This window comes from Mus musculus, chromosome 13 (assembly GCF_000001635.26).
Source record: "Mus musculus strain C57BL/6J chromosome 13, GRCm38.p6 C57BL/6J".
Taxonomy (NCBI): Eukaryota; Metazoa; Chordata; class Mammalia; order Rodentia; family Muridae; genus Mus; species Mus musculus.
In genome coordinates, this window is record NC_000079.6 from 47,666,286 (window position 1) to 47,679,471 (window position 13,186).

The following is a 13,186-nucleotide window of genomic DNA, read 5'->3' on the forward strand; positions in this document are numbered from 1 at the left end:
AGAGGAGACAGGCTGTTTCACCTTCTCAGTCCTTGCCGTGTGTCTACCTCTTTCTTGGGCACCCTGTGTTCTTGCTAACCTGCGCTAACTCAGCTTGCTAACCTGCGCTAACTCAGCTTGATCACCAGAGGCAGAGGCAAGATTCTCCTGCTGACTGCACCAGCTCGTCCTGACACTCACCTCAGGCTGGGTGCGCCTGACCTCATTCCCCCGAGTTCTCCTGCAAGCTCCCACTTGTTCATTTGTGCCCCTCCCCGAGGGCTGATGGGGACAGACTTGTCTGGGCCCCTAGCCCTTCCTCAGCCTCTCACTCCCCAACTTCTTGGGTGTGGCCCTGCTTCTATAAATAATATAGGCTGCACTCTATTCTTAGTGGCCTAGCTGTCCTGAAGGACCTCTGACACACAAATGCATTCTGAAACAGCAAATGGAACAGGAAAGAGAAAGTATGAGAGGGAAAGAGTGATGCTATAAATAACACACACAGGGAGTTCACACCTAGCAAGAGGCTTGGCAACACAGAGCTGAGGGGGTTAGGGAGACAATTCTAAAATCCATCCTAAAGTATATGAAGACCATTCAAAGAATAATCAGTATTATGAAAGATTTGGCTCCAGCAACACTTATAACTACACACATCTTAAAATGCTACCTAAACATAATAATCACAGAAAATGCTGTGTGAGTTTTCTTTAGAGCCTTCGCTTATAAGTTGCGTTTTCTAAAACCTTATGGTATCTTGCTGAGGGAAAAAAAGAAAACCAAGGCCGAGCTCTTTCAAAGGAAAAGGAGCTCGGTAGGTATGAAGCTGCAGGAACCAAATGCACATTGCTCTGCTGACTGCTGGAGCTCAGCCATTTACTTTCCTGAACACAGGGCTCCCCTCCAGCTCTGCCTTGCCTTTGCAAGAGCTGCTATGGAAAATAAATACCAGGAGTGTAAGCAAAGCAAGGGAAGGAGGTGGCCCCCAAGAAGCAGAGAGATGATGATGATGATGATGATGATGATGATGATAAAAGAAGCTCCCCCGCTGGGACTAATAGAGTCCCTCTTCTCCTTGGTTTTAGACGGGATCTGCACTCAGCTATGCCCTCCAGAGAGATGAAATCCTCTAACCAAACAATGCGCTGACAGGGGACCCTCTGCTCCTGTGTTTTTCTGCCCTGGCTCCAAGGAGTTGGTTTCCTGGCAACCTGCCATGGTGCCGTCATTGCTCCGAAGCATCAATTGGCCTCTAGGGGGAGCCCATCGGCCGTCAACCTCTGAGGATCTCCTCCTCCGGGCTGGCAGGCTGGTCCTTGCAGAGCTCAGGTTGGGCAGCAGCCAGAATAAGGTTATGGCAAGGCATAGGTATTTGATAAATTGGTGTTTTGTGCCTCCTGCACTGTGGGCAACTTCCTGACGGACAACTGCTGACTTTCTAGACTTTGAAGCTAAAAGATATGTAGGAGACAGAGGTCTCGTGGTTTTGGCTAATAAAAGTCTTCCCTAGCTAACTGATCACAGATCAGTAAGCGTCCGGCTTTGCTGTGAAAATGTCTCCCTCACTTCTGGTTTGTCTCACCAATAACTGATTAGTCATTAGTTGAACTGTCTAATGACTTAAAACAATCTAACAACGCAAGATGTTCTCCATTGTGCATACCTATATTCTGCCTCTAAAGACTTCCTGAAGAAAGAAGTCATGCAAACCAGAAAGCAAGGTGAGCAGGCATTTTCATTTTAACGAGAAAGCCTGGCTGTGACCTGCGCACATGCAGGGCTGCCCGCCGAAAGAGGAATTTGTTCTTCTGTGGGTACTACGTCCTGGCACTCCATTCCCCAGATATCTGTTTTTTTCAACCCTCTCTCTAGGTGTGTACACCTTGCAACTTAAATTGGGTCAGAGAGCAGACCCCAAGGGTGGAAGGAAGAAAACATCTGCCTTTCTCACAGGAGAACTCCAGCCGCAGTGACTGGTACCAGGCCAGGCCAATTGTCAAGGTCAGCGCTGGGAAGAAGCTGTTTACTTTGGTCTTCTCCCTGGCTTCTTGGTTTGGTTCTTAAGCATTCATTTCCTATTTTGAAGTTGAGATGATGGGTTGAGGTAAATAAACTGAAAAGCCACAGTCAAAAGTCTACTATGGAATTTTTTTTAAGCATTTAGTTCTACCAGAAGTAGAGGAAGGGACTAGCTATACCAGGGAAATTCTGCAATGGTTTCTTAAATGGTAACTCTGCTTATATGTTTATTTCCCCCATTATTCTATACAGCTTCAAGCTAGGACAGAACAGGTTGTCTATGCTGTCTTCTTGTTTCAGAATCCTATTGTACACAGTGGTATATTGCTTCCATGGAGTGAAAGTCTAACCTCCCACCTCTGAGAAGTGTATATACCAGGCTGCTTGCCTTCAGTTTGAAATTGAAGGGTACAGGCATTCACATTTTCTCGAAAATAAAGTCTCTTAAATGCTTGCTTTTCCCATTCCTTTTATGATCACTTGCACGTGGGAACGGAAGAAATTTATCTCAGTTATGTTGCCATCAGGAACTCAGAGGATCTTCCAGTTCTTTGAAAACCAGCCAAGGACTACATGTATTCGAAAGTGACTGCAAATATTACAAACAGCAAGAGGGAGGTAACAAAGATGGCGGATTTCTGTAATGGTGTCCATATCCATCACTGTTCTAAAATGTAGTGAATGTAGCCCATGAGGTGCCCAGCTCTGATAATATAACTACAACACAACTCCTGCACGTAAGGCTCAGGGAACATCACAGAAGAGGGTGTGGAAAGATTGTAAGAGCCAGAGGCCTAGGATACTGCGGCAAGATAGTGTCTTCTATATGCAATAGGAAAACTGCACCCATGAAATCATTGTCTAAGCATGTCCTGCATAATAGCAGCACCAACTGGTATACCAGTGTGAATGGAGGGAATCCTACAGGGTTCCTATCCCTAGCTGAAGTGCTATAGGCAATTAAAGACTTCCTATAGAGGAAGAATAGGTCTTCTCCAGCAGTAATTCAGCTGATAGGTTATAAGCCCTAAGCACATATATGTAAGAGCAATGCTAAAAGGACTTAGCAGTATGTATGTGTGTGTGTATGTATGCGTGTGTGTACATTTTTACTTGTATGCATATATATATGTATACACACACATACATGTAAGATAATGTAACAATAACAAAGAAGAGGTAATGAATTTGAGAGGGAGTCAGGGGGCTTGATATGAATTAGAAGGGGGAAAAGGGATGTGGGGATGTGAGGTTGAGGCACACCCCTCTATAAACAGTGCCTCTAGTCTTTGCCTGGTGATAGGGAAGAAGTGCCTATTAGTTGTGTACTTTTAAAAGTGAGGACAACCTGATACCTTTGATACTTTCCTTGTATCCTCATGAAAGAAATGGAGGCATATCAGAAAGAATAAATATCACTATAGAAAACAGGAAGGGATAAGGGGAGAAGAAAGTATAAAATTGAAAAGATAAACCAGATATTACTTAACATCACAGTATGGCTGGTGTGTACATAAGGCACGGGGTGGCCATTACCCAACCATCAGGGTGTCCTTCTCCCTTTTATGCAGATGACAGAGAAAGAGAGAGAGAGAGAGAGAGAGAGAGAGAGAGAGAGAGAGAGACCCCTTGCCTTTTGAAACTAGGGTTAATATTGGATAATTAATTTATGGAGAGCAGCCCCTTAGCGACAATCCTCGGCAGGATCTTTTGCCTCCACATTCTGTGTGGTGAAGTACAGATCCTTTCCCAATGCAGCAGATCTGTGGAGGGCCACAGCATGATTGGCATTCTAAAGGCGGGTCTCAAATGATGCTTCTGCCACACTGGGCAACAAAAGGATGTCTGGGAGATGTGGTGTCATTATTTGATGTTGAAAGAAGCTTTTCATAACCCTTTCTGTCATTCCTGTTATTCTACATGGGGAGACTTTAAAATCAATAATAAATTGCTGTTGGCTCCTTGTCATCCCTCATTCACCCCGATGATGAAGAATGTAGGCTCTACAGGGAAATGATATTCTTTGTCTTTTATTCATTACTTACTGAGACTCTAGTCTCTGGGACAAATGTGCAGACTTGAATAAGCCAATAAGTGAAGAAGTATTTTTTTTAATATTTTGATTAAGTGGTAAGGTACAAGGAGGAATAATATTGAACAATTATTTGTAGGTCCTGATGGGATTATAAATGAATGGTTAGAAGAGTTTATACTTCATAATAGAAACTTAGCTTTCTTGTTGCTGTGTTGTGTCAAGATGGGATTCAATTGGGGTGAAGTTTGTTGATATATGACTCATATCCCCTTGTCTGTCATCAATTTTTCTTTTCCTTTAGAGAGTGCTAAGTTTAAGGTTTGTAGCATCATTGAAAGAAAGAGTAGAGCTGTATTCTATATCTCTGTTTACACACAGGCACACCCTCCTATCAATGTTCTCTAGCAGCATGCTACATTTTATGAATGAGGTGCACACATTAACACATTGTTACTATATGTCCCTTATACTTTATATTTGGGTTAATTCTTGGGGTTGTATAGTCTATACATTTTGACTAATATAGCTATCATCATTGTTTTTTACAGAGTTGTTTCATTGTTCCCAGATTTCTTTTTTGTTCTGTCTATGAATTTTCTCCTTTTCCTAAACCCCAGCAAGTGGCTTATTTTATTGTCTTTGGTTTTTCTTTTTCTAATAAGATGGAGTAATGAATCTGCAGTGTGACCTTTTCAGTTTTGCTTCTGTCAATTAGGGCATTTAAGTTCCCTCCGGGTCTTTTCGGGGGTTAGTAGCCCATTTCCTTCAGCACTGAATAACATTCCATTGTTCAGATGTATCATAATTATTTACCTAGTGATCTATTTAAAGACGTCTTGGTGGCTTCTGTGCTTTAGCAATTATTAAGGAGGCTGTTATAAGTGTCCATGTGTAGATTTTCATATAGACAAAAGTTTTCTTTTTTTTTGTACAAGTACCACAGGATGAAATTGTTGTATCATAGAATAAGTTCTATGGGAAACCACTACCTTGCCATGTGGAATGGCAATCTCATTTCACATTGCCACCAAGAGTGAACAACAGTCTCATTTCTCCATACCCTTGCTGGCATCTGAGGTCCATTGTTTTTGGTTTAGGCCAATCTAATAGTGTAGCAGCAGCAGCATCTTATCACCATCTTTATTTGTATCCCTCTATGACCTATGATTCAGAGCCTCTTCCCACACTTTGTTTGCTATTTGTGGATCTCCTCTGTTTGGATGCCGGTCTTGGGAGCATGTTTTTGATGGTACCCTTTGCAGAGCAGAACATCTTAGAATGAGCCAGGTCCTGATTACTCATTGTGCCTTTCAGGGAGTTTGGCTGTGCTGTCACATCTAAAAAGATGTCATCAAATCCAAGGCTATACATTTTTCTTCTATATTATCTTCTAAGAGTATTTCTAAACTGTTAAAGTCTGTGTCTAACCCACACCTCTCTCGGTGCAGTTGAAAACACTGTTCTCTACTGCATTATGGTTTTTACTCTTTTGCTAAAGATCAGGTGATTACACTTATGTGGATAAACAATCCATTTATCTACCCCTTTGGTAATGCCATTCTGGCAGGATTCCTATAGCTTTGTGGTAAGTTTTCCTCTAAATCTGGTAGGCATGTCTGAGGAACAAGTTTACTTTCAACTAAATGTTTGCTTCAATTCTACGGCCAGATCTTCATATGAGGCTATATATGTATATCTACCACCTGATTCATTATATGCAAACACATCACTAAGTGAGCTTTTCATGTCTTATGATTCTTTACAATGTTTACACGACCACAAGGCAAGCATGAGCCCTTTCTACCTCCCTTCTTTTCTGACACTTTTAGAAGATGTTCTATAAGATCAGCTACTCTCTTGGGACTAGAATTGAAGAAAAATAGAATTAACTTCTAGTTCCTATGGTGTCAGATTAACCACCATTCCAGCTTTATACCTGACTCCATCTCCCACAGGCTTTGCTGGTTCTCTGTGTTCTATTTGGGATGCTGTTCTCCAGACTTCTCTTGACTGAGCTGGCTTCTCTCACTAGCTTTACTGTGGATAGCAACTATTTCCATCCCTTGGGGTTGATCTTATCTACATATTGTATACTATTAAAATACTAGCTTAAGGCAACTTTTAACCTACTTTCTATTTTGGACTTCCCAAGAAATGTCATAGATTCTTCATAAATGTGAATATCTGCAGAGAAAAGCAAGTGGAGTTGTCATATAGTAATCTGGCTAATAAATACTTTAAGTGGAATATAGCATGGTATGGTCACATAATGCATAGAGAGGCATCTCTCAACCTAGGACCCATGCTCCTGGATGGGTGATTTCTTTTCAAGAGCAATGTGAATGAAGGTTTTGCATGAATATCTCTACCAAGAGCAGATAAATGTTAATCAAGGTCATTGTATCATGGCTTCATAGGGTGTTGTCAAGAGAACTGAAAGCCTGACCTGTGCCTCAACCCAGCATTGATCTTGACTCTTCAACTCACATCAAGGTGATGCTCTTAGCTTTTGTCAGGTGACTCAATATCGCTGATCATGTGAAGAAAAAGGAGGACTGACATTCATTGGGTGTTTATGGCATAGGCTTCTTTTGAAACCCCAGATTGGAAATATATTGTCTGTTCTATCTACAGCAAAAGTGCCTGTCATAATTCCCATTCACTGAATTTGGGTTGTTCTAAAACACATAACCAGTTGGCTTACCTAACATATTCACAAGAGTATGCTGATTTGGAAACATATTTTAGGATCTTGTACTGTCTAGAGTAGTAATACATCCTAGAGGTTAACAAAGTGCCTTTATCTCAATACAAGAAACAGAAGGATAGCAGATACTTGATATATGTATACCCAAATATTATTATAGAATATATATTATATTATAGTAAGCATGTAGCATGAAAGGGTATTCTATATATAATAAAATATTTATAATTTATTATATTATATAAAGTACAAATACTTATATATACTTTATGTTATACTTTATGCAAATATATTATATATACATATAAATATACATATATTTACAAAGAGCTTCTGAATATCTTAGCATATATATATATATCTATATATATCATATAGATTTATATAGTGTACCCCATATTTATGATACTTTTGAACATGCATCTGCTTACCTATAAAACAAGGATGTGAATGTTGATTTCAAAGATTCTCTTTGAAGATTAATTGAATAAACATCAATAAAGTGTCCAAAATAAGAGATGACATCCATGAGGAACATATTGATCATAAGTTTCTTTAATACTTAAACATCAAAAACAAATATGCAGAAATCATGTGGAAAATTTTGAATAAATATTATTTTCAGTGGTTACTAAAGAAGAACTCCCAAGAATGTATGTGGGTAGTGTATGTATGCATAGTCTTAAACATGTGAACATACATATGTGTGGGTCTCTCTACGATGACCCAAGGTTGACATCAACTTGGGGTGATGCCTCCTCCTTCATCTTTTATTCTTTGAGGCAGGGTCTCCTAAGCAGATCCAGAGCTCTCTGACTATAGTAGTCTAGTCTCTGTAGCCAGCTGGGACCACCTGTGTGGTTCTACTGTCTGAGGTTGGAATTCCAGGCAGGCTGCCTTGGCCACCTGGCATTTCCATGAGTCTCTGCACTCTGTCAGTCTTCTTACATCATGACAAGTGCTTTAATGTCTGAGCTGTCTCCTCAGTCCCAGGATAACACTGTGTTAAGCACAAGTTTCTTATTTATATTTGGTAAATCAAAGCATCCAAAACAATGACTAGTTTTTCTGTTTCTATGTATTTAATACCATATATCAGAATTCCAAATCACCTCTGTATGTCTTATTCTCAACTTCCCATTTTTGTGCCTTGGTAGGTCTTGATGTAGATATAATGATCTATCTTTAGAAGCCTTCATTTGCTTTATGAAACTTGACCATATTCAGATTTACTTTATTTCAGTTTCTGGAATCTGGGCTGACACATTCAAACATTAACAAGTGAGATCACATCTGATTTATTTGTGTGTGAAATGGATTAAACAGATCTCCAATTTTTTTGTTGTTCTTCCCCTTGAATCTGAGACTTTTCCAAAATAGTCAAAGCGATTAGTCCAAAATTGATAGTGTATATGTTTCTAGATTCAGACTCTAAGAGGGAAGCTGTATCTATTTCCTGCCTTCAGTCTCCAGGAACCTAGAGCATCAGGAAAAAGTCTGATTATTCCAAAGCTGCAGTGTTTGAGAGGTTCCTCTAATAAGCTCTGGTTGACAGCTCCAGTTGGACCCAGACTTCCAGCCATCCTGGAGAAAGTCACAAAGGTGAGTGAAGTCATGTGAGTTTCTGTTCTCTGCTGTGTCTGTCTGCCAGTTGCACATCCCTGGTCCATGTCAATCAATGTCATGCCACATGACAAGGGCTGCCCAGTAGATGCTTGGTAGCTCTTACCATCCCCAAACTAAGATACAGTAAAACAGGGGTTTAGTAGGATACTAGACTTGGAAATAGTTTGCTGAATAAGAATAGTCAGGACAAGGGCTTACACACAAGAGGAAGCAGAATCTGTTTTTCTGTACTAGGGATTATTTTTAGAGTTAGAGGACTGTATCATGGTCTCCAGGTAATGAGAACGGACCATTAGATGTTGGGAAAGAAAAAACTGTATTTTACTAACAAAAAAAAATAACTTAAGTGTTTACTAACCATCTTATACAAAAATGTAAATATTCATTAATAATCATACTTTGCCTCGAAAATGTTTGTTTTCTAAGAGATTATTATATCTGGTCCACACTAATGATATTCCCATGTGAATTTGTGAACCTAAGTTAACATCTTTTATTATACTGTAAAGGATCTCTGATACAATTTCCATCGTAAGGGATTTCATATAATATTGTTTCCTGGTTTTGGATATGAGTGACAAACTTGGTTTGTGAAACACAAGCAACGGGTATTGCTTATAATACTTCTAACAATAATGTTCATACTTAGGAAGTAGATATCGAAGGACAGAAAGCGTGATGAGTACTTATGCTGATTGAATGAACACACATGTTAAAAGCAGGTGAGATACACGGCATGTGGGTTTGTTATTTAGACTCTCCTTAATTCGTGGCCCTGGTGTCCGTCTGTAATTATAATACCTCTTCATATCATACAATTCCCCCAGGTGGGAATTTTTTTTGTATTCTTGGGGCTTTACACATGCATTTGAAGGGACTCAAACTCATGCCTCTAATGTTAGACTTCTTACCAGATTCCAGATCTGTATTTTAGATAGCATAAAACCCAACAACTATCTAATAACTCAAACTAAACTTCCTGAAAAGAAATGACCCAGTATGCCCCTCGTATAATCATTTAGATCTATCAAGCTAGAAACTTTGGAGTCACTTTTATCTCCCCTTTCCCTCATCCTATAGATAATTAAACTTCAATTCCTGTGATTTCTATCTCTGAGCCATTACTTCTCGCTGGCCTCTTGTCTCTCTTTCCACACAATTATACCCGCATCATCTATCTCCTACCCTGGTCTATAATCTCTCTTTTTCGAGGCAAACCACTTCAATATTTGTTACTGAAAACCATCTAAGGAGAAATGAAGTCCAGCAAGGAAAAGAAAAGCCTTCTTTTTAAATGTAAGGCTAGCAAAAGCCATTTCTCATCCAAGCCAAAGGCAGTTTTCCTGCATGTTGATTTAATTACTAGGACTTTCATTAAACCATGGTTTCTTCTCTATCAAGGTATGTGCATGCTTACAGGGAGCTCAGTGGATGGATCTTCAAAACGCAAGCTCCCTGGTATAACCGCCACACACGAAAAGAGCGTTCTGAAGACCCTGTCCACGTTCAGTTTCACAGATGCCGCTTATAGGACTCTTTGCGCGTGCCCCTTCTTCTTTCCTGTTCTTGTACTTGGTATAAAGGGAAGGCAGTATGTCTGACTCTTTTTACTCAACTATGAAATCCCTGTTTATTTTTTACATATAGTAATGATCTGTTTATTGCTAATTACACTATGAAATGTATGAAATGCAATTATGGCTATATACCACAATCAATTAATCGGGTCTGCCACTGGTTGACAACTGAATTTTAGAGTTTTAGACTACTTAAAGAGAGATTCTGTCAACAATTTAACTTGATTTTATGAGTGGCTGTGAGCTCACTTCTGTTGGATGTGTTTTTAAGATGCTGAAGATGGCAATTGTTGGGCTCCCAGGGAATTTATCTAAAAGGGTAATTACCTGTGAGTCACTCCTTATTCTGTTCCATTCATTTTCGTTTTATTATATCAATCTGTTTTGACAACTTTACCCTACAACTCCATCTGAGTCACTGTAGCTTTATAGTACATCCTGTCACTAAAGGGCCTAATCCCATGCCATGTTTTTCAGATCACACGGGCTCTTCTTTTAACCTTAACATTTTTATACAAGTTTTAGAACAGGACAAAGAAATGCCATGGAGATTCACACAGTTTGTTTTTCTATGATTTGAAATATGGATTTATTTAGAAGGACTAGGTATCTTTAAAATATTGACTCTCACAGTCCCTAAACCTAGAGCACTTTCCTTCCTTTAGGGATATACTCATTGTTTGTTTTCAAGAATATTTTGTATCATTCCTAAGAGGCCTCCCATTCTTAGTTTGCTCCAGACTAGAGGAGCTTCATGAGCCTGGCACACTCGCTTTATTTCTCATAGTCCCTTCGTTCTTTATTTCCTTGTAGTCCGTTCATCTAGGAATCTCTAAAAGCACACTGCTGCATCTTTTCTGTTTGTACATTTGATTTTTCTCTGCTTCTCCATCATTTTCTTTTCTTTTTGTTCAACATGATACCTTTACTGAGTTTTTTGGGAATTTCACACTATGCACCCCCAATCACACTCATGTCTCAGTCTTTTCATGTCTACCCCCCCCCACCTTTGTGATCCTCCCAAAAGAAAATAAAAATTAAAATAGAAATAAAAACTTCAAAACCCCAAACAAGCATAAAACAGCAAGTCCAACTTATGTTATATACTCACTGGGATATAGTCAAACTCTTGGTGGCCTGCCCCTTAAATACAATGAGACATTGCCCTCTCGCACCCCCACCAGAAACCATCAATTGTAGAGAACTAACTACCACATCCTTTCATACATTTTAAGAGTTAGTTCTCTTTGGTGACTTTCTGGTTAAGCTGCTACTTTTGGGGTGGGGTTAGGCCTGGAGGTAGGGATTGTTGCAGAAGCCTTCCATTCCTTTTTCTCAACTACGTGTCTTCCATCATTGAGATCTCTGTAGTGTAGGTTTTCTTGCTCTTTATAGTCAGTGGGAACATAGATTGTGGGTCTCCACATTGTTTCTGGTGATAGTACATTTCAAAAACTCAGCCCCAGGCTTCAGTAAGACCCTGGACCTAGACAAAGCCCTCAGAGGCAGCTCTAACCACAAACACTACTGTGGCCCCAGTTTGGCAATGCAGAGCACTTACATGGCCCACAGCAGCACCCATGGACATCAACATATATTCAGGTGGCAGCACAGCCAGGGATATTTGCTTGGCCTTTGTTGATAACATAGGCTGTAGACATCAACACAGACCCTTGCCTGTGGCAGAACTATGGACCCAGGACATGGCCCTAAGTGGCAGCATGAATCTGCTGGCTTTAGGTGGCAGAGTAAACCATTCACATCAGCCTGGTCTTCAGCACCTTGCACAGCCCAGGTGGCTTTAGGCAACTCTTGGGGTCACTTGGTACCCAAAATAAGCTACAGGAAAAGAACAAATATATCTTAAGACTATGTGCAATGAGATTTATCAACTCCTGCAATGGTTATTATTGACTGTCAACTTGGCTAGATTTGAAATCACCTAGTAGACATGCCAACTGTTGTTTTAACTTTAACTGAAGGAGGGGAGACTTACCCTGATTATAGGCATCCCTTAGGCTAGAGTTCAGGACTCAGTGCATAGGAGAAACCAGTTGAATGCCAGCATTCCTCACTGCTTTTGTTTATGCCCATGGTTCTCAACCTGTTGGTTGCGACCCCTTGGGGGTGTTGAATGACACTTTCACAGAGGTATCCCAAGACCATCAGAAAATTCAGATGTTTACACTATAATTCATAATGGTAACAAAATTACAGTTATGAAGTAGCAACAGAAATAACTTTTTATGGTTGGGGGTCACCACAGCATGAGGAACTGTAAAGGGTTGAGCAATAGTAAGGTTGAGAACCACTAGTTTCTCATCAAGGTGGACCCTCAAACTTCAAAATAAACCCTTATGCTACTTCTCATTGAGTACTTTGTCCAAGTGAAAAGGAAATTAATATACCCTCTTGTCCCAAGCCTGAACTCATATCTCCTGAGTCAGAAATAAGGAGCCGGAGAGTCTCTGCTTAACAAGTGCATGATATGACATTTAGAGACATTAACTCATGAGGTTCAGGAGCCTAAGCTTTTTTGGATCATTCTTTTAAATGAAAGCTTTAGATCTATGAGCATAGTTATTCAAGGATTGTAGCTTTGGGCTCAGTACCTGGCTTCCATTCTCTCTGAGAGTGAATGATATTTTAAAGCTAGGCTTCCACCAGCTGAGAATATAGTTTGGTTGGAAAGCACTTGCCTGACATATATTAATGATATTAATAATACCTTTGCTTCAATCTCCAGCATCAGCAGCACCACCACCAAGAAAAATAAGACTAAATAGTCGTTTAGGAATAGAGAAACCTAAAGACATCAATATCATACTTTCTCAGCAGATATATATAATATATATATATATATATATATATATATATATACACACACACATATATACACACACACACACATATATATACATACACACACATATATACATATGTATATATACATATACACACACACACATATATATACACATATATACACACATATATACATATGTATATATGTGTATGCATATATATGTATATATATTTAAGCTGAGAAAATATGCTATTGATGTCTTTAGACTTCTTTGTCTATATATATATGTGTATATATATGTGTATATATATATATGTGTATATATGTATATGTCTATATCTCAAAGATCAAGAAGAGAGGCATGACAGAAACCCCATCTCTCTTGTTACCATGTACAAGAAGGTACATGGTTGCTACAATGGATGCTAGCCAGG

General features: G+C 39.5%; 1 long non-coding RNA gene across 1 annotated transcript; it reads left to right on the forward strand.

Annotated features, from left to right (window-relative positions):
* The first annotated feature begins 1,264 nt into the window (after positions 1-1,264).
* On the forward strand, positions 1,265-2,108 carry 4930471G24Rik (RIKEN cDNA 4930471G24 gene). The gene is made up of 2 exons (NR_153835.1): positions 1,265-1,703; positions 1,855-2,108. It is a non-coding gene; the product is annotated as an RIKEN cDNA 4930471G24 gene (long non-coding RNA).
* The last annotated feature ends 11,078 nt before the right edge of the window (positions 2,109-13,186 follow it).